Here is a 19,097-nt window from a genome sequence, read left to right as displayed (position 1 = left end):
GCGTCTTGGCTTTTGTACAAGAGGCAATAACTCTCTAACAACCCCCTCCCCCCCACACACACACCAAGATTATCTCTCTAATTCAAGGAGCTAAAGGAGTTAAGAACCTGTTTAATCGCTCTTCCTTGTAATCAAAGGATGGTGCAAGTTTATTCAGATACCCGGAGAGACAGAACACCTCCTTGCCCAATAGAAATCACCAGGATTTCAATGTAGGATGCACACAAAAGGCTGCATTCCAAACAGCAGTGACAACAACCTCCCAACTTGCAAGATAAAAACACAATGAAGGCAAAACCCATCAAAGTGACAATTTAGATATCTTTTCCTAAAAACCAAACACTCCAGTCAGATAACATATAACCCCAGGCCATAGGTAGGCGGGTTGAGAAAATTAATCACAAAGAAAAACTGGACAATATACAAACAGAAGCAGAGTTGTTCAAAGTTTATCAAACAATGAATGGTGAATTACTCCTACCTTTTCTGTTTTCAGCTTTTTTATTCTCCTGTGGCTTTCCTCCTCTTCCTCTTCTTTCTTTATCAAAATAGAGTTCCCCATTAACCCTGAATCTGGAGCACTTTTGTTCGTATCCCCAGCTGTGGAGGAGGTACAATTGAAAGGGATGTTGCTCCCAGCACAACCTCCCTTGGCCCCAAAACTATACAAGTGCCCAGGAGCAGTTTGGCTAGAGTTGTTTGAGGGTCCTTGCTGTAGATCAAGTTGCCTGTCTTTCCTGGATTTCCCTCCATCTTTATCCCGCTTGGAGCCTCTGCTGGCTTGTGTTTTACCTGTTTTCTCCTCTTTATTTTTCCCACAAGAGGCAAGAGTGCTGTTATTGATGCTGGTGGTACTATTATTGCCATTTGGGCTGCTGCTCATACTTTGACCCAGTGCTGAATTCATGCCACCTGCCTCGCTTGGGCGCCCTTGGACTTCCTGCCTCTTGCCAGCACTGCTGATTTCAGGAATTCCATACAAGGCAGCAGAAGGCAGAGATTTACTAGCATCCTTCGAAGTTTTACTCCTTTTCATTTTTGATTTGCTAGTTTCTTTGTGTGAGGAATTCCCCTGAGAAGCAGGGGGCTGAACAGAAGAAAATTTTAGGCCATCAGCTAAGGCTGAGGTAGGATTAACTCCACTAGAAGCAAGACTCCCACAATCCTTGGAATTGGTGGAATTATTCATCTCAAACTTTTGTCTGTCTTTCTCCAAATCTGCATCCAAATCAATTATTAAATTCCCAACCCCGATTTCCCAGTCATCACCACTGTCGTAGGTATCAACTGTGTTTGGATCCACACCTTTGCCAGCAGTGGAAGTGTTCAATGACATCCTGAAGATGAGAACTCTTGAGTAAAAATCAGACGAACTTTCCTTTGTAGATGAGGGGACATTCGTTTATCTCCGTGGGGCTTTTTAAAGTGTAACTCTTCTTGCTTTCCTCCCCCAGGTATATCTGGGTATATACCCTGAAGTCCAGGTCCACCTTTTCCTGTGAGGAAGGGGAAAAGTCGAATATTTCTTGGCTGGGTCTTATCAGAATACAGTCAAACTGATATTAGAGGCACATAAGAAAAGACACTCCATATATTAATTTTTGAGAGGTCTGTAAAACTGAAGCCTTTGATAATAAGCCCCTTTTCTACAGTTGCATCCTATCATCCATGATCATTTCTTAAAATGCCATGTGCCCAAAAAACGAACCAACAAAAAAACCCCAAGCCCAAAATAATCAAACTCTTAAATTACAGCATTTAAATCCACAAAATTCAAAAATATCAAATGTGATTCTTTATCATTTAAGTACAAAGAGGGAGCTTCTTCTAAAACCCATTTTTACCTACCAAAAAAAAAAAAAAATCACCACCCCCTTCAAGTTCTGTATCTGTTCCCTAGGCTGAATTAGCTTGCTTCTCTAAGGAAGAGTCACTGAGAACAACAAACAACAATAAAAGTACATTCATTTTAATATTTTTAATCTGAGGGAAGAGAATGCACCATTTCTATTTAAAATGCATTCAAGATAACACATCTCAAAGTGGTTCTAATGTCCACTTAGGTCACCTATTGCTCAGACTGTTAAATATAGTATTACTGACTGTACAGGAAACTGATTAAGACATACACTTTAAACGCTATACACCAAGGTGGCCTCTAACCGCAAAGGAGTGTGTGCTTGACACAGCTTAGCTAGAATTATTTTAAAAGGAATCTTTTTTTCTCTTAATGTCTGTGTCCAAATATTTACATATATATTATGTACATTGCTTACCTTTAATCCTTTATCATTTTTTTAATTTAAGCCAGAGAATCAAAATTCTGTTCTTGCTGGTCTCAGCAAGAACTCAATATCCCACTTCATTTTACTTAAAGAGCAAGTAATCAAGAAGTAAAAACCAACTAACATTTCGGGCAGAGTAATCGTCAAGAAACATATTTCCTTCCTTTTTGGCACACGAAAGAGGTTCTTTCCTCCCACCTTTTTTTTTTTTTTTTGAAAAAAATAAATATGGTTTTCCTTCTTAAGTATTTTGTTCCTCACAACTTCACAGGCTGGAAGATAGTATTTCACATTCAAAACACCAGAAGCCACAAGCATCAAAAAAAAATATTTTTTCTTCTTCTTTTCTTGAACAAGCACCAAGATGTGATTGTAATAAAGAAATAAAAATTGCAAAATGTTTTCCGCAACTTCACATCCAGTCTTCAGTTCCAGCTTCTGTAGCCATCCTGATCAGTAAGTAATGATTCCATGAAACAAACCTACAGGCGTCCGGTTGTTACAAGGCAGAATGTGCTAACATCGAGGAAAATTAGTGAAGGGGGGGGGGGAGAAAGGACTGAAAATCTGGGCTGGATTCCGCCTGTTAGTTGGGAAGTGGGGTTTTTTTTCCCCTCCCGTGCTTATAGATCTGACTTCTTGAACTAACTTGAAGGGGGGGGGGATGGAAGGGAGAAGAGGGAGGGAATAAAATCAGGGTCTGATGAACCAGTTATCAAAACATCTGATGGAGTGTTGAAAAAAAGAGAGTATGAAAATGAAGCAAATATTCCTAAGCAGAGGAAATGATTTAAAGTTTTTTGGTGAATAGGTTTCTCTTTTTTTTTTTCCAATTAAATACCAGTTCCTGGAGGGGAGAGGTAGTTTTAAAACAAACAGCTCATAGAATGAGCCATTCGGTAATTAAGAATCCGAAGAGATAAAATATGTGTCATTATTTTTAGAACAGAGATTTTGTTTGGTCCTCCCCTCCTACCCTCGAAAAATGTTTCAGCCAACGCTGGTTCATCTTTCACATTTCCTTCTTCCCTCCTCGCCTTTCGAAGCTTGGCTTAGTATTTTTAATTAGCTGGTGTTTGGAAGATAAAAAAAAAAAACCTGTAATGAATTGTTGATAGATTGGAAACTGCAGAGTCGGTTCGCTGGAAATGTATCAGGGAGAAAACAGAAGAGGGAGGAAGGGAGGGAGGGGGATGGGCGGGTTAGTAGCAACCAACCACCTAAAAGGAGCGATTTTGTTACAGTTCAAGCTTTTCACATCACGTGAGGATCAAGGGCTCAATTGGTTGTCGTGAGAACAAAAAATGGGTGACAACCGTATCAAGAAAATACTGATCTGGTCTTTAAAAAAAAAAAGGGGGGGGGTCTATTTCCTCTCTTCCTCCATCCTCTTTTTCCCCCCTCCCTACCTTCGGGGGCTGGCGCAGCTACAAGTTATGCATCTGAAACATTGCTCCCGAGAAGTGGCTGCTCCCGAGGTAAGAGGTGAAATGAGCTCCCCAGGTTTGCAAAACCCGTCTGTCGCAGAGAGAGGAGGGCGATCGGGCCCCTTCCTCACCCTTTCCTTGAATTCGGTGCCATCAGGAATTCGTCAGAGACCCGCCATGAGGAGGATGGCATCGTGGAGGGGTTTTTAAATGTCTCTTTCTCTCCAGCACAACAAAACATTCCGTGGCATTCAAATTAGTATTTTCTTTATTGGATCATGGCAGTTCTGTGGTAGCATTATTATTATTATTTTTTTTGCTATGGGCGGGGGAGGGGAACTGGAGCAGCTTTTTAATGGGTGATAGAAAAATATTCACTGCACCCAGAACACACGGGCATCCTCCTCCGGCCCCACTTTTAACAGCAGATTGTTTATTTGCATGTGAGAGAAGACAATCTTCCCCCTTCCAAAGGATCTTAAATTCGATTTTCTTTTATCAAGCTCTTTTGATTGTTTTAGGGGCTGGTCTCGAAGCAAGGGACGAGGCGATACGCAAGCTGATCTTTAAGTCTCGTTTTTTTTTTTTATTTCCCCCACTTGGTCAGTTAAACCCCAAAAGGTAATACGCTTTAGCGCGCTCCCTCCCCCTGCTCTTCCCCTCAAGTGCACTTTCAGGATGATTTGTGTGAGAAATTGCAATGCTTTCACCCTCTCCTACGTACCCTTTGGTGTATTTTAGTTTTAAACCCACCTACACCGATCTCTTTGCAATGCACACATTTCTTAACGCTCGCTCCCCTTTTCATATGAAAGAGAGACAGATAAGAGAGATAAGATAGCTCTAGATATCCCCTCTAAGTGCTATCGATACACCACGCAGTCGTACTTACTGTATCGAATCGAGTTGACCTTTTCCTTCTACAAGTGCAATGAGTGTGTTTTGTTGCAGCCGATTTTGTTTTTTTTATTTTTGGAAAAAAAAATTAATTTCCTCGACAGATTAAGGGGGGGCTTTTTGAAGAAAAGAGCACCAGATTTCGTGAATCATTAAAGGCTTTTCTAAACTGAAATTAAAAAAAACTTGAAAACATAAGAGTCTTTCATTCTCTCACATGAGCTCGCTTCTCTTACACACACTGCATAAATCAGCTGCCTTTACTGCACTACTGAACAGCAGAAATCAGAACTGGAGAGAAGCGAGAGTGTGAAGCAAGCCCAGACTCCCGTACCTGAAAGGGACTTTTCTTTGTTCCCAATGCCCTTTCCCTTCTGTCCAATCAGAGGCCAGCTTTTATGAAACTGAGCCTTTTCATTGGACGGTGGCTCCTCTTAGCTGCCGGAGGGTGTGAGAAATGCGCGTACACCCACATTACACACACAGTCTTGTATTTTGCAATCCTCAGCCTATAGGAGTCCTCCATTAGGCAGTCTCTTGCTACAGCAAGATACAAATATGTTTCCCATTTCAATTATGGCATTAGCCTATACGTTTTATTTAAATTAAAGGATCAGGTAAGGGGGGGGGGTAGGACTGCACCATATATCCCGGAGACGGAATATGGGAGACTCCTTCTTTTATACAGTTTCAGCGTGTAAGATTTGCGTGTGCACGCAAAGCCACAATTAATGGCTTCCTTGTGTGCCTTTTCCAAGAACCAGTTGAAAAATCTTACCGTTTCTCCAAGTGCTTCTCCTCCTCCCCCCCCCCCGAATATCTGTACCATTTGACTCTGTACGAAGGTCTTTCCTGATATTGATGTGTGTTTTCTAGAGCTGAAGGGGGGGGGGAGAGACATTTTCCCAAAGGAAAACCGTCCCCTTCCCCCATCCTCTCTTAGCTTTGCAGAGATATTCAGCCGACATGCTGCGCGATCCTTTCTCACCCTTCTTCGTTTTTCCACACTTTATTTTCTGTTCATTTTTACAATATGACTTAAGTAGGGCATTTCGATTTTTATTATGGAGAGGAGTAACCCTTTTGTTTCCAGCCTGCTGATTTACTGCTGCAAGCAGTGAACTGGAATAGCAAGAAACCACTTACCAACCGCGTGAACACATGAGTGAGAATGCAATTATTTTCTGGTCTCCCCCTTCTCCCAGTTAACCTCTTTCCAGTGAAACACTTCATCAAGAATTATATTTTGTTGTAGATGTACAACCAAGAATGTACTAAAGCTGTGGTATATTCTGATGTCAGAAAATTGCAAAGTCTGCATTGGCGGAACCTAACTCGGCAGCCCTTCCCCCACTCTTTCTGTACAGAGCATGTTATTTTGTTCCAGACAGCCTATTTTACATACTTAACTAAAACCTGAAATAATCAAAACGTCCAATTATTGGAAGATAATGCTCTCAGAGGTCATGTTTAATAAACCATTAACTATGTGCATGATAGTTAATAGCAGCCATTGTTTAGGTGGACATATGTGTTTTATAGCTTCTTAAAAACCTTTTGGTTTTGCTGTTATCTTTCATCAGTGGCAATCAAGAATGCATTTTTAAAGAAATACTTGAACAGATAATGAGCAATTTTCTCCAAATGTTAAAAGTATAAAATTTGAAGTGGGGGGTTTCAAATTATAACAGTTTGCAACCAATTGTGTGGTTTGATATTTTGATACCCAAAAGGTATGTAGTGCCCATTTTGATATTTAGTGCTAAATCTCTGGATGAATAAACATTATGAGCCTCCTTAAAACAATATAATTGCCTGGCAGGAATTTCATTTGATCAAACCTAAGAGTTGAGCCGCTTTGTGTTCTTACCACCGCTGTTGAGGTCAAAAAGACAAGTGTAGCCAATATACACAATGCCCAGTTATTCTTGCTCACATCTTACATATTTGCTAATTGCCCTAAAATTCTTCTGCAAAAAGCATCCATAATTGAGTTTCTTTTTAATAAGTTAACAATGGTTGGAACAGTTCTGCACTGTCACTAAAATTTGGTACAGTAGTGAATGCAGCCAACAAATGTATGGAAGGAAGGATATTTGTTACAAACACTGATCATCTGATAGAGTCACATATGTCACTAAGTTATAAAGTGATTTGTTGGATTTGGCTTAACATAATTTATAATCCAGTCATTTAGTTTATATGTTTTTATTTTTTATAAAGTTTATTTTTTATTTATATTTATGGCACAGAATTGTTTGTAATCCCAGCCTTTGTGGCTTATTCAACAAAATTTAACAAAATCATTAATGCAATGTATGAGCTGCATTATAGTCTAATGACAGTAATGCAAGACTACATATTTATGTAGAAATAAATTCTACTTTGTTCAATTGTGTACTTTACAGCTATGTTGATGTAGACCATATGAAACGCAGAATAGGCATGTGAATTGACCCTAACTCATGCCAATAATTCATTAAGTTGTAAAAAAGCTCACAATTTCGAATGCATATCTTAAAATTATAATTCTCAAATTGCCTACTAAAAGTAAGAACTTGCATCAGTAGATTCAGTTGTAAAATTTTAACCCTCCACCAAAGCAAACTGGATGCTTGTTTGGGAAATCTCATGATTCAGTACTTGAGTGCAGCAAGAAGGGCTCTGTTAATTTTGGTCCTGCAACATAATCTGTTCTTGCAAAGAGAAATATAAATCATTGTGTTCCTCTACGATGCCCCCAATACAAATGATATTTGGTATAGAAGATGTTTTTGCGTAGCAGATTCTTGAAGCTGAGAAAAAGTTGTATAATCTTATTTAGAAAATTACAAAAAAGTTATGGAAATTAATGTCAGAAAATCATCCCTTTTACTTGGAGAAAGGATTGATTGAGTGACACTTTTTATGGGATATATGTAGTAAAGGGAATTTAGGAGAAGTAGTTGTTAATGCTGAGGCTAATGCTATTTCAGGAAGAGCTGAGATACCCAGTTCTATACCTATTGAAATGTCAGTAGTGTATTAAGCATCTCATTTCATAAATACAGCAAATTCCGCGCTCTTGCTGCCTCCCTCCCTCCCCCCCTCCCTCCCTCTGTGTGTGTGTGTGTGTAAATAGAGTAAATAGATGAATGACTTGAACTTCATTACAGGACCTTTTATTAGCAGTAAACTGGGAGGGGAAAAAAGAGTCCATTTTAAAGTGGTTGAATTGAGGAGTATTCAACAGTTTGAGAAACACTTATTAATAACTACAGTATTGCTAAAAAAATGGAAGGTTTCTTGGAAGTGAGAAGTCTAGAAAATAAGTCTGTTTATAGCAGCGTAGTTGCAATGTAAATAAAACTTTTTGTTCCAATTCTTCGGTTGTATTCCCACACAGAGCGTCTCAGAATATACAGCAATATGCTAACAATAGCAAATCTTGGGAAGTGAGCTTTTGAAACAAGGTAAAATTTATTGGTAAAAAAAATGAAGATTGCTATAAAAATGTTCAACAATAATAATAAAACTCTGGACTTTGTAGACTGCTTTGAAATGTTTTTGTTGTGCTGTTCTTTTCACCTAATCTTGAAAGCCAGTGTTTTTGCCAGTGTGTTAAATAAGGCTTCAAAGTACTTTTTTAAATGGAATTGTGAACAATTAAGTCTTAATAAGATTGCAGTCTGACAACCCTATGTATATGTACTCTAAAACATAGTGTATTCTGAAACTAGTATAAGATTTAATTACATAGAAATCACATTATAAAACAAAAATATGACTCATATGATCAAGGTATTTAAAAGATGATAGAAAAAGGAAAAGTATGAACATTAATAAATGTATATTATGCTAATCTAGTCAGCATATGATATTTGGATTTTGTTTTACAAAATGTTGCTAAAAGAATACTTGGACTAAGTATTGTATAATAATACCAATATTGGATAGAGAGAATTATGTCAGTGATCAACACTCAAAAATGAACCTCTAAAAATATTTTTCTTCCTTTGCTTTTGTTTTTCCCATGATGTTTTTTCAATGAAACTGCAAATATTCCATCTTATTTTTACTCACTACTTTTCACATTACTATTTATAAGAAAGCAACATTGAAATGATTAGGGTTTTTGGGGAGGGGAAATTAAATAAAATAGTACTTACACAGGTCACTGTTGGATTTTTCTTTTTTTCTTTTTGAATAATATATATTTTACTTATTTGGTTAATAGCCCTCATTTTTCAAAATCAACCTCTTGTTTAGACATGTTTCACTTTAGGCTGTTTCATGTCTGCAAAATTACAGTCATTTGCACATTATTATTACAGTGAGTGGGAGACAGATTGTATTTAACACTGGGTAGGGGGAGGGTTATTATGGGAAGTGATCTTATACGGTCAGCACATAAATTCAGTCTGAAGAAAATTGCTTCTGAATAGTTAGTCTGTTCTCTCGCCAAGGAATGGTCGCTGGGTGAGATTGCAAACATGCTTCTGCTTTATTTGTATTATACAATCCTAATGTTACAGAAGGATAGTCCATTGAACAAATGTTTTTGTAACTGAAACTGACAGGGGTGAAATAGCATCACTCCATCCTACCACATTCTTATAATTCAGAATATGGTTAATGGGAAAAGGGTAGGTGTTTTCAAAAATAACCCTAATGACTGTAGATATTGAGTCATGCTGTTTTGTAAAAAGCACCATTACCTGGAGCATATTAGCTGGCCCATGTGGATTCTTCATATATTTAGCAGCAACATGTTGTTAATAAATCAGGAATGGACATCTCATTATCACATGAAAAGGAAGACAAAATATGGACAAAATAGAAGTAGAGAGGCTTTAAAAGTAGGTGGATGTGTTGTTAGTTTCCAGGTTTTAAAACAGTAGTTACACAGAGGGATAACAAAATAGAGATTATTAGTATTGATTACCATTCTACAACTAAAACAATGATAATTTGGATATGGCAGTTATTAAAATACTTCTACCATTACTAACTTACTACCAATAGGTTTGCATCTATGTCATCTAATGCTCTTCAAAAACTTTATTTCATATATATAATTAGATTTATCTACACCTAAGTTTGTTAAAAGGTGGAAGATGTTTAACTTTAGTTATTTTTAACTTTGCCATTATTTTGATTTCAGATCCCAATAATTTGAATGGTAAAGTGAAATGCAGCATTAATTTAATCACATCAGCAGGATTTTTAAAATGATTAATTTCTTGTCCTCCTCTTTCTCCATCTCCTCCTATTAATTGATCAAAGAACAATGTGTTTGAAAAGTACAGTGACATAAGCTAACAGGCAAATATTAGAGGTTTTTCATGTACCATTCACATAATATATTGGCGCTATAGCAGTCATTAAATAATGTAATGTGTACACAGATTACACCTCCTGAAATCAACATATATCTATAGACATTTAATTGCTCACCCCACAAATAATATCATAAACTTTAATTCTTAATCAAGCAGGGATTGGCCAACTTTTTTGCCTTTGAAGTCTGCACAAGGGCCTCAGTTAAAGGTCACATATACAAATATATAAATATGTGCACATCCAGCTGTCATTGAGAATTGCATACAATTGTGCCTCACCGCTTGGAAAACAAAAGTGACTGGTATGTGGTATTCTTACCAATTATGCTCATGTTATTTCTCAAAATTTCTTAGAGAGACTTTATAACAAATGGGGAAGCACAGGACAAGGAGAGTAAGGGCAATTTTAGATATATAAATAAGGACTCACTTCCATAGCATTAGATGCAACTGGGATTATTATTTCAAATAACAAAATAGTATAGCTCTAAATCAGTGGTTCTCAACCTTTTTAATGCCGCGACCCCAACCGGTCGTAAGTTGAGGACTACCCAACCGGTCGTAAGTCGAGGACTTTCCCTGCCCGGGAGAGCTGCACATGCGTGGTTCCGCCCCCTGTACCGGCCGAGGCGTAGCTGGCAAGCGGCAGAGATGGAGCAGGCCGACCACCAGCTGGCCCAGCCCAAGGGAGGTAAGGCACCCGCCGGAAAAGGGGAAAAAAAATGGCGGACAAAAAAAATGGCGGACAGCCTTGCTTGGCGACCCCCATGAAATGGTCGATCGACCCCAAATGGGGTCCCGACCCACAGGTTGAGAACCACTGCTCTAAATTATTTTAAAAATTAAGTGACAAGCCTATCTTGCATATTTCCAGTTGAAGGGAGTGCACCTTCTACCTATTTTTAAGAATTTTGTATGTGGTTTTCCATTTTTTATTCTTAAAGATGTGTGACTTGACTATGGCTGCTGTCCGAGGAAAACAAAAGACATTACTGTAGTAAAACTTGGCATTCAGAGACAACAAAGATGACAAACTTTTCAATTACTTTTTTCTTTATTTGCTATTCTAATCAATTTATATATTTACAGCTGGATATGTTTTGAAGGCAGATTTAAAATCCAATCATCCATGTTTATCAATAGGTGACAAATTTCCATCAGCTAGTGCACCTGTGAACTGAGTAGGGTTTATTGCTTTTGCAGCAAAGCACCAGTGTAGATAAAAGAAAGCCTTGTTTAACTAGAGACCTGTGTGATTCATTGTGACTGTTGAAGATGTATTGGGAAAATAATGAGAAAAAAGAGGCATTTGGGGGATAATTATATTAACCCCTTTGGCTATATAAAGTGATTAATAGTGTTGGGGCCAATTGTTTTAATTTATGCTTCTGTTAAATTTCTTAAAGAGAAAATTAATCAGAAGATCCACTGTAATAAACATAAGCTAGAAATATGCTTGTATTCTCTGAAGGCTTTCCATCTTATAAAGAGTTTTGTGAATATGCTATATAACTGCTATTATGGAAGAGTTCTTTTATAGCACTTCACTGGTTGATTTTCAAACCCTTATTTTCAGATCTCTGATTGCAACATAGCACACCGTTATGCCTATTTATATGAAGCCGATAGGGCATTTCTTTTTTACATTATCTGCATTGCTAAAGAGATAGCAATAAACAAGTTGTTCTGGATCATTAAAAATTTGGGCACTATTTTAAATATAACATAATAGCAATGCTAAAATATGTTGTTTTAACTGGTTGTTGTGAGCCATCTAGGGAGAGGACGTTTATAGGATTACTGCATGAGATAGGCAGTTATATCAGTTCTTTAAATAGAAAAGCATAGGTAGCCCTTGATTCACAAAAGTTTGTTTAGTGATTTTTTTGAATTTACAACGGCACTGAAAAAAGTGACTTAAGACCATTTTTCACACTACAACCATTGGAGCATTTCCATGATCATGTAATCAAAATTCAGCTACTTGGCAACTGACTCATATTTATGATGGTTGCAGTGTCCCGGGGTCAGGTAATCACCTTTTATGACCTTCTGACAAGTCAATGAGTAAGCCAGATTCACTTAACAACCGTGTTACTAATTTAAGAACTGCAGTGATTCACTTAACAACTGTGGCAACAAAGGTCATAAAAAGGGCCAAAATGTCTCACTTAGCAACATAAATTGTAGTCCTAAGTCAAGCACTATCTGTATCTAGCAACATGCTACGTATGCCTCTAAGTGCATCCATGGAATTAGTTTTATTGGATGTCTGATTTTAAAACAATTTGTTTTTATATGTCTTTGTATATGTTTGAAGATTATCTTAATCTTAAAGAGCCAGATCCTTTTTTTATATACATTTCTGAAAAATAATTGAGTGAACAAATGTCCTGATGTATAGCAAATCAAGCTTAGATTCATAAATTATTAAAACTGTTTAGCTTATTGGTACATACAGTGATTGACAGTTGTTCCTCAGAATTTCTGATAAATGTGATAAAAGTTTCATTTTTATTTTATTTTATTTGTATGTAAGCTGTAGTGCAGGCTTTTTTGTATGTAACCTGTAGAACGGGTGTCTAACTTGCAACGTCACGTGACATATTGCGACATATCACAACTTTTTTACCATTGCTGGCAATGGGGTGGGCGTGGTTTCACTATGATGCATCCGGCCTGCGGGCCAGCAGTTTGACATCTCTGCTGTAGAATATTTAATTCTGCAATGTTTATTGCCCTTCCAACTTTAGCCGAAATCACACACACTGAAACAGTGCTAATTGGTATATTATAACTATTTGGAAATAAAAATTAAAAGTGGTTGTTAATTAAATTGATGTCATTTAAATTAATGTAAATGTATTACTTTTGGTATTATTACAACTGAATAAATGGACATAACTAAAAAGGTTCTGTTTCAAATTCACACATTGTACTAAACCATAAAAGGGGGCATCTGGTTTTCTGAGTGGTTTTTGTTTGAGTTTGGATTGGTTTTCTTTAGCTCTTAAGTGGGAAATAAGCCATGGATTTTTGCAAACCATGATCTATAAACTGCTATAGTTTGTTCAACACATCTTATGCCTGAACATGATAAATAAACCCAAGTGCTTCCAAGTGCTTGATAAATGGCATGATAGCATAAAATACCCCATCAGAGATATCATTGCTACCATCAGTATAATTTAAATGGGATAATGGTGTCCAATAAATAGGTACTCCTCAACTTATGAACCCAATTGGGAGTGGAACTTCCTCCACTAAGTTATGTGGTTGAGTCATGCTTGATTTTACAATCTTTTTTGTTGTGGTCATTAAGTGAAACACCATAGTAATTAAGTGAATCATATAGACATTTAAATGAATCCAGCTTCCTCCATTAACTTTGCTTGTTGGCAGTCCCCTGGGACGATCACAACAAATGGCAATCAAAAATAACCCCACAATGCTGGAACTATTAAAAATACATTCCAGTCACCAAGCCCCAAATTTTGATCACATGATTGCAGAGACACTACAACAGTCTAAGTACATGGACTGGTCCAAAGTCACTTTTTTCAGTGTCATTGTAACTTTGAACAGTCATTAAATGAATGGTCATAAATCAAGGACTGCTAGTGCTTTAGATTGGGTCTGACCAATGCAGAAGATAACAGAATGATTATCTTCTGTCAATTACTGTTAAAGTTGGCTAATATTGCAATTTGTCTTTTTTGTAACCAAATCACAGTGCTGATTCATATTCAATAAACTATACAATAGACTTTCCAGATTTGGAAGTAGATTACAAATTCCGGAGATGCTATTTCAGAAGAAAACACAGAGAGATTGTTATTGTTTTTATAATAAACAAAGCAAAGAGCAACATATTATTGCAGTGATTTTGCTGATATGTAACATTTTCAGAATGTGCTGAATTAACATATTCACTTTGAATTTGTTAAAATGTTGTGTTCACAGCATTCTCTCAGCAACACAGATCTAACTCTATGAACAAAAATCTTGAGCCCTCAGGATGTATTCTTAATTATTTCAAAAATCCATTTTGTTTTGCTGTACTTTCCCCAAAGAAAACTATTGGAAGAAACACTGTAAAATATGTATGTAAATATGGATCATCTTTAGGTCATCTTTAATAAATCAATGAACAAGCATGCTTCTGATTCATTTGTTTAATTGGGTTCTCTTTATTTAGTTTTAGGACTTGTGTGGAGAACAGATTGCGTTTAGGGAATATTTATGCAGAAATATTGAAAATTCAAAAGCGTTCACAAACTTAAAACAACAATGCACACATGGACATGACATTTTTGACAATGGTCAAAGTGTCTTTTTGTGAAGGAAGATGGAAGGGACGTATTAATTCACAGAGCACTAGAAGGTATGGGAGCAGCTGTTTGAAACAGAAGGTGCAAATCAGCATCAGAGCTGTGGTGGTACAGTGGTTAGAATGCAATACTGCAGGCTACTTCTGACTGCCGGATGTCTGCAGTTTGGCAGTTCGATTCTCATCGGCTCAAGGTTGACTGAGCCTTCCATCCTTCCATTGGGGGAAATATGTTGACTCTGTAAACTGCATAGAGACGATTGTAAAGCAGTGTGAAGCGGTATATAAGTAAGTGCTATTGCTATCATTTTATCTATCACTCTGCTTTTGGCTACTTAAGCTGCACAGCTACTAAGGTGTTGCCGGTTAGGTCTGTAATTCCAAACATATCAGAAACACAAGCCAGAAAGTTTTGAGACTTACAGAGGGTGTGGAAAATGTGGGGAAACATTACCAAGCAGAGAAACTATACTGTAGACTTTGTATGCAACATACCCTGTCTACCAGTGAACTACGTACTGTCCACTTGCAAAATCAAAATGCTTGTGAAGAAAGTGGAATATGAAGTGTTTTTGTCAATGTATACTGCAGTTAACATGGAAAGTAAGGAAAGGGTATGTCCTTCAGCAGTGTAGTACAGGTAGTCATTGTTTAACAACTGCTTTGGATAGCAATTGTTTAGTTACAAAGGTGATGAAAAAGTTAACTCTGAAATTTTTATGTTGGGATATCTGGAAATCTTTTTCCCTGCTCTCCTCTTATACTTTTTTTTTTGCTGGAAACCACATTTCCTCAAACTTAATGTATTGGGGCTTGCACGGATGAAGCCAATTCATGGATGAAGTCAAAACATGGGCATCCAGTCTCTTTTGGGCAACCTTTTATTCTCTTGCTAGGACAAGACTGTATAGAAACACCAGAAGTTCCTGACCAGAAATCATTTCTTTCAATAGTGATTTGAAATTAACCAAAAGCTACATGAAGGTTGGCTGAAGGAAGTCTGTGGGTTGGACATGGATTGCTTGCGCTTATCTTGTAGTAACATATTTTTTTAAAAAAAAAATCGGTATTAGTGATACCAAATTGATTGATTGATTGATTGTTATTTAGTTATTGCATTAACTAAATGCAGATTAGTTAATGCAATAATTTTGCCAACTGCTACTTATGGCTACAAACCTGGACTCTGAAAAAGGCAGATAGGAGAAGGGTGGAAGCCTTTGAACTGTGATGCTAGAGATAACTATTATGCATCCCATGGACTGCAAAAATGAAAACAAAGACATTCTAGACCGAACCTCACCCAAAATATCACTTGAAGCCAAGTTCGCCAAACAGACGCTGTCATACTTTGATCATGTCATGAGAGATGACTCACTGCTGGGAGTGATCAGCGGAAAAAGAAGAAGGGGCCATCCTACTACTTGCTGACTGGACACTATAAAAGAAGACTGAGATGACCATGGCAGATCTGAAGGAGGCAGTGCAAGACAGAGAGGCATGGAGAATGCTGATCCATAGAGCGGCCGAGGGTTGGGCACAACAAAATAGCTGATGGTGATGATGACGATCATCTTTAAATAATTTTATATTAAAAGGAGGGGAAACAATGGCCCAGATAAAACTTTGGGTGCTGTTTGTACAGTTTTTAAACATATGTGCCAAATTGATAAGAGTTATATATCTATAAATTATAGCGCTGTTTAGTTTGTTCTTTTTTGGAACTTGTTTAACTGGCATGCTCAGCAGGAGGTAAATTTATGTTTAATTTTTTTCTTAACGTGGAGCTATTCTGATTTTTGCAGTTTATACTATCTGCTTTTCGGTATCATCCTTTTAAAAAAAAAAGAAATCCTACAAGGTCAAAATAAAAGACAGTAGGCTAATATGGCTCAGCTTGATATTTTTTTTGAATTCCAATTTGAAAGATGTACAGTTTAAGACTGAGTTCCCCAACCTTTTGTGGCTTTGTGTACTGCCCGGGGGAAGGGGGAAAGTAGATGGTTCCGTATGCGTACAGCTCTATTTGTGCAAGCGGCGGGCACGGTTGTAAGGGCAACTAGATTGCCAAACGCCCAAATTTTGTTCATGTGATGGTGGGGTCATTGCAATGGCTGTAACACTGGATACAGGTTGTAAGCCCCTTTGTTCAGCATGGTTGTAGTTTTAAACGGTCGCTGAATGTGTGATTGTAAGTTGACAACTGCCTCTATTAAAGAATAAAGCAGGAACAAACGTTCTTAGAAAGCATAAGAACAAACACTGAAGCATTATTCAACTTGGATGCTTTTTATATTTTCTACCGTGCATGAAAATGCTTTGTTGTGGCAATATGTGAATCACATCTTGTAAGATAGTTCTGCTTTTCTGAGGCTGGTTCCTTTGAAAATTATGATTGTTGACAGAACAGAATGACATTCATTTTTCTTTTTTCTTAAAAAAAAATCTTTGCATTGAAAATGAAAGAAAACCGATGCTATTAGTTTGTTGAGAAGTGATGATGAAAAAAAAAGAAAACTATGGATTTTTGTTTTACTGGTGAAATAGCTTTTTATAAGGGATATTAGATACACCCAGAGCTGGTGCAGCATTCATTGCTGTGGTGGTCATTGAGGAAGAAAGTGGGTGGGAGAGGCAATGCCTTCTCATATTTATCTCATATTTATCTCATATTTATTCAATTCTGATTTTCTCTGTGTGTCTATCTTTCTCTTAGTCTTTCACAATCCCTCCCTCCCTCCCTCTCTTTCTCCTTTGACTGAAGAAATTTGATCCAAAAAATTGTTGTCCTTTCTCCCTTTTCTCTCTCTCCCCTCTGTCTCCTATATAGAGTCCTGAAAACAGGTTGAGCAAGTTAAGGCATTAAAAAGATCAGTCTTTGGCTGTTGAATGAAAGCCTGTTGTGTGTGACTCACATACTAAATGAAATCTGCCTTCAAAGACTATTTTACTGCCTAATTATATATACACAAAATGTAGCTGTCTGTTTCAATCAGATCATAGGAAAAGAAAGAAAACTCTTTAAGATGCAATTTTCATGGTTTGTCATAACCTTCCAATACATTCTGCCAATGCAAAAACAAGGAAATACAGCTGCAAGGTCCAGATAAGACTACTGTAATTGTTTTTTTTAATTATTACATGCTAAAGATATTATATTTCACATTCAGGAGAAACTATGACCTTTTTAAAAATTTCCTCTTTTGAAAAGAAAGGCTTTTGATGTTCATCTTCAGATAGTCAGCCAATGACATTTTTATTTTATTTTAGGATAATTTTGAAGAGTAGTTTTCCTGATGGTGCACCTTCAGACTTAGCTTATGTTAGGAAGCAAGTGTCCACAGTGATTCCTACTCACTGGAGATGTTTTCTATCATATATTAAAAGATATTAAAAATAATGAAGTTAGTGTATGCAATTAATTTGTGATCACTCCTGCATTCTTCATATATTGATCGACGTACAGTGGACTTTCCAAAACACTTTATTTTCTGTGTATGCTTATTCATTCTGTAGCTCATTTCGAGACATCTTTATTTAGAAATATCCCTCACAATGTAAGATCTTTGTACATTCATTCAAGAACATGAGCAGAGGATTATAGTTCTTGACTCTTTTGACTTCTTTTACCTATTGAACCATTGAAATTAATAGGGCTTCAGGAGAAAAATGTAGAAGATTGCACCATGAGTTTTAAAGTAAGGTAGCTAAATACACTTAAAGTAGCTTTTAAAGAAACAAATGGGTCTTTAAAATGGAAGTGATACATAAGTATATATTGTGGTTGGAAGAACTCCCCCAAAGTGGGCTATCATCATGCTCACTGATCTCATCAGCAAGCATACAAGTATGACTTCTAAAGCTGATCTCAAAGCACAAGAGGTTAGTTCAAGTATTCCAATTTGTCTTGGTACAATAATGTTTAGCAATAGTAACTTGTCAAGGACTAAATAGCAAAACCCAGAATAGAAAAGAATAGAAATGTGTATGTTTATGGTAGTGTATTGAAATCTGTGATACTTATTTTTAGGCAAGCATATTAATGTTTGAAATGTGAAATTATTGATGTTATCTGGCCATTTACCGTTCTTTTATATATCAATCTTTTGTAAAATTTTAAGTGAGTCTCTGTAAAGAATGCATAATTATATATGCACTTGTATGTGCACATGCAAATGACATAAATTAATACAAGTAACATACATTCTCTGTTATAAAATACTCTCCAACAATTTGTGTGATCCATCAATTTGTGTCCATCTCTACAATTAATTTGCTAAATGAGATTTCATGTATCCTTGTATAATTCAATGTGAAATAAGAAAAATTCTTGCAATTAAGATAAAGTTAGTATGCTGCAAATACGGTATTTTTTTTAAAAAAAAAATCTACCTGCAAAAGAATATTTTGATCAGTTATTACATTGTATGGAGGATAGGCTTCATTGTTGAAGCCAAGCAATTAATCTGTTTCTGAGTAGGAGATTATCAAAAAGTTGCCTTGGATTCTGTGATGGAATTTATAAAATGCAGTATAAACAAATGCATTCAGTAATCCACATAACTAGTCTATTAGATCATATGCATCAGTGATCTGGAAAATGGAACAACTATTGATATGTACAGAGTTCTATATATGTTTACTGATCATATTTATACCTTTTTGGCAATGTACTCAAATCACTGCAATTTAAAGTAAATATTTATTATAACACACAAGTGGTACAAGGAATAAATGAAAGAGTTGAGAGAAGAAAAGGGTTAGTGTAATGGGTTGAATAGTTAAATATGAGTATAAAATCATTTAGCCAAACTTGTTATATCCATAAAAGAAAACA

The 19,097-nt window shown here is 36.6% G+C and overlaps 1 pseudogene; it reads right to left on the bottom strand.

Annotated features, from left to right (window-relative positions):
* Positions 1-369: 369 nt before the first annotated feature.
* LOC114922425 lies at positions 370-5,305 on the bottom strand (annotated as a pseudogene).
* Positions 5,306-19,097: the final 13,792 nt, after the last annotated feature.

Source organism: Protobothrops mucrosquamatus, unplaced genomic scaffold, assembly GCF_001527695.2.
Source record: "Protobothrops mucrosquamatus isolate PMUCROS unplaced genomic scaffold, P.Mucros_1.0 scaffold213, whole genome shotgun sequence".
In the NCBI taxonomy this organism is placed as follows: domain Eukaryota; kingdom Metazoa; phylum Chordata; class Lepidosauria; order Squamata; family Viperidae; genus Protobothrops; species Protobothrops mucrosquamatus.
Note: the sequence above shows the minus strand (reverse complement) of the source record. Positions and strands in the feature narration are given on the sequence as shown.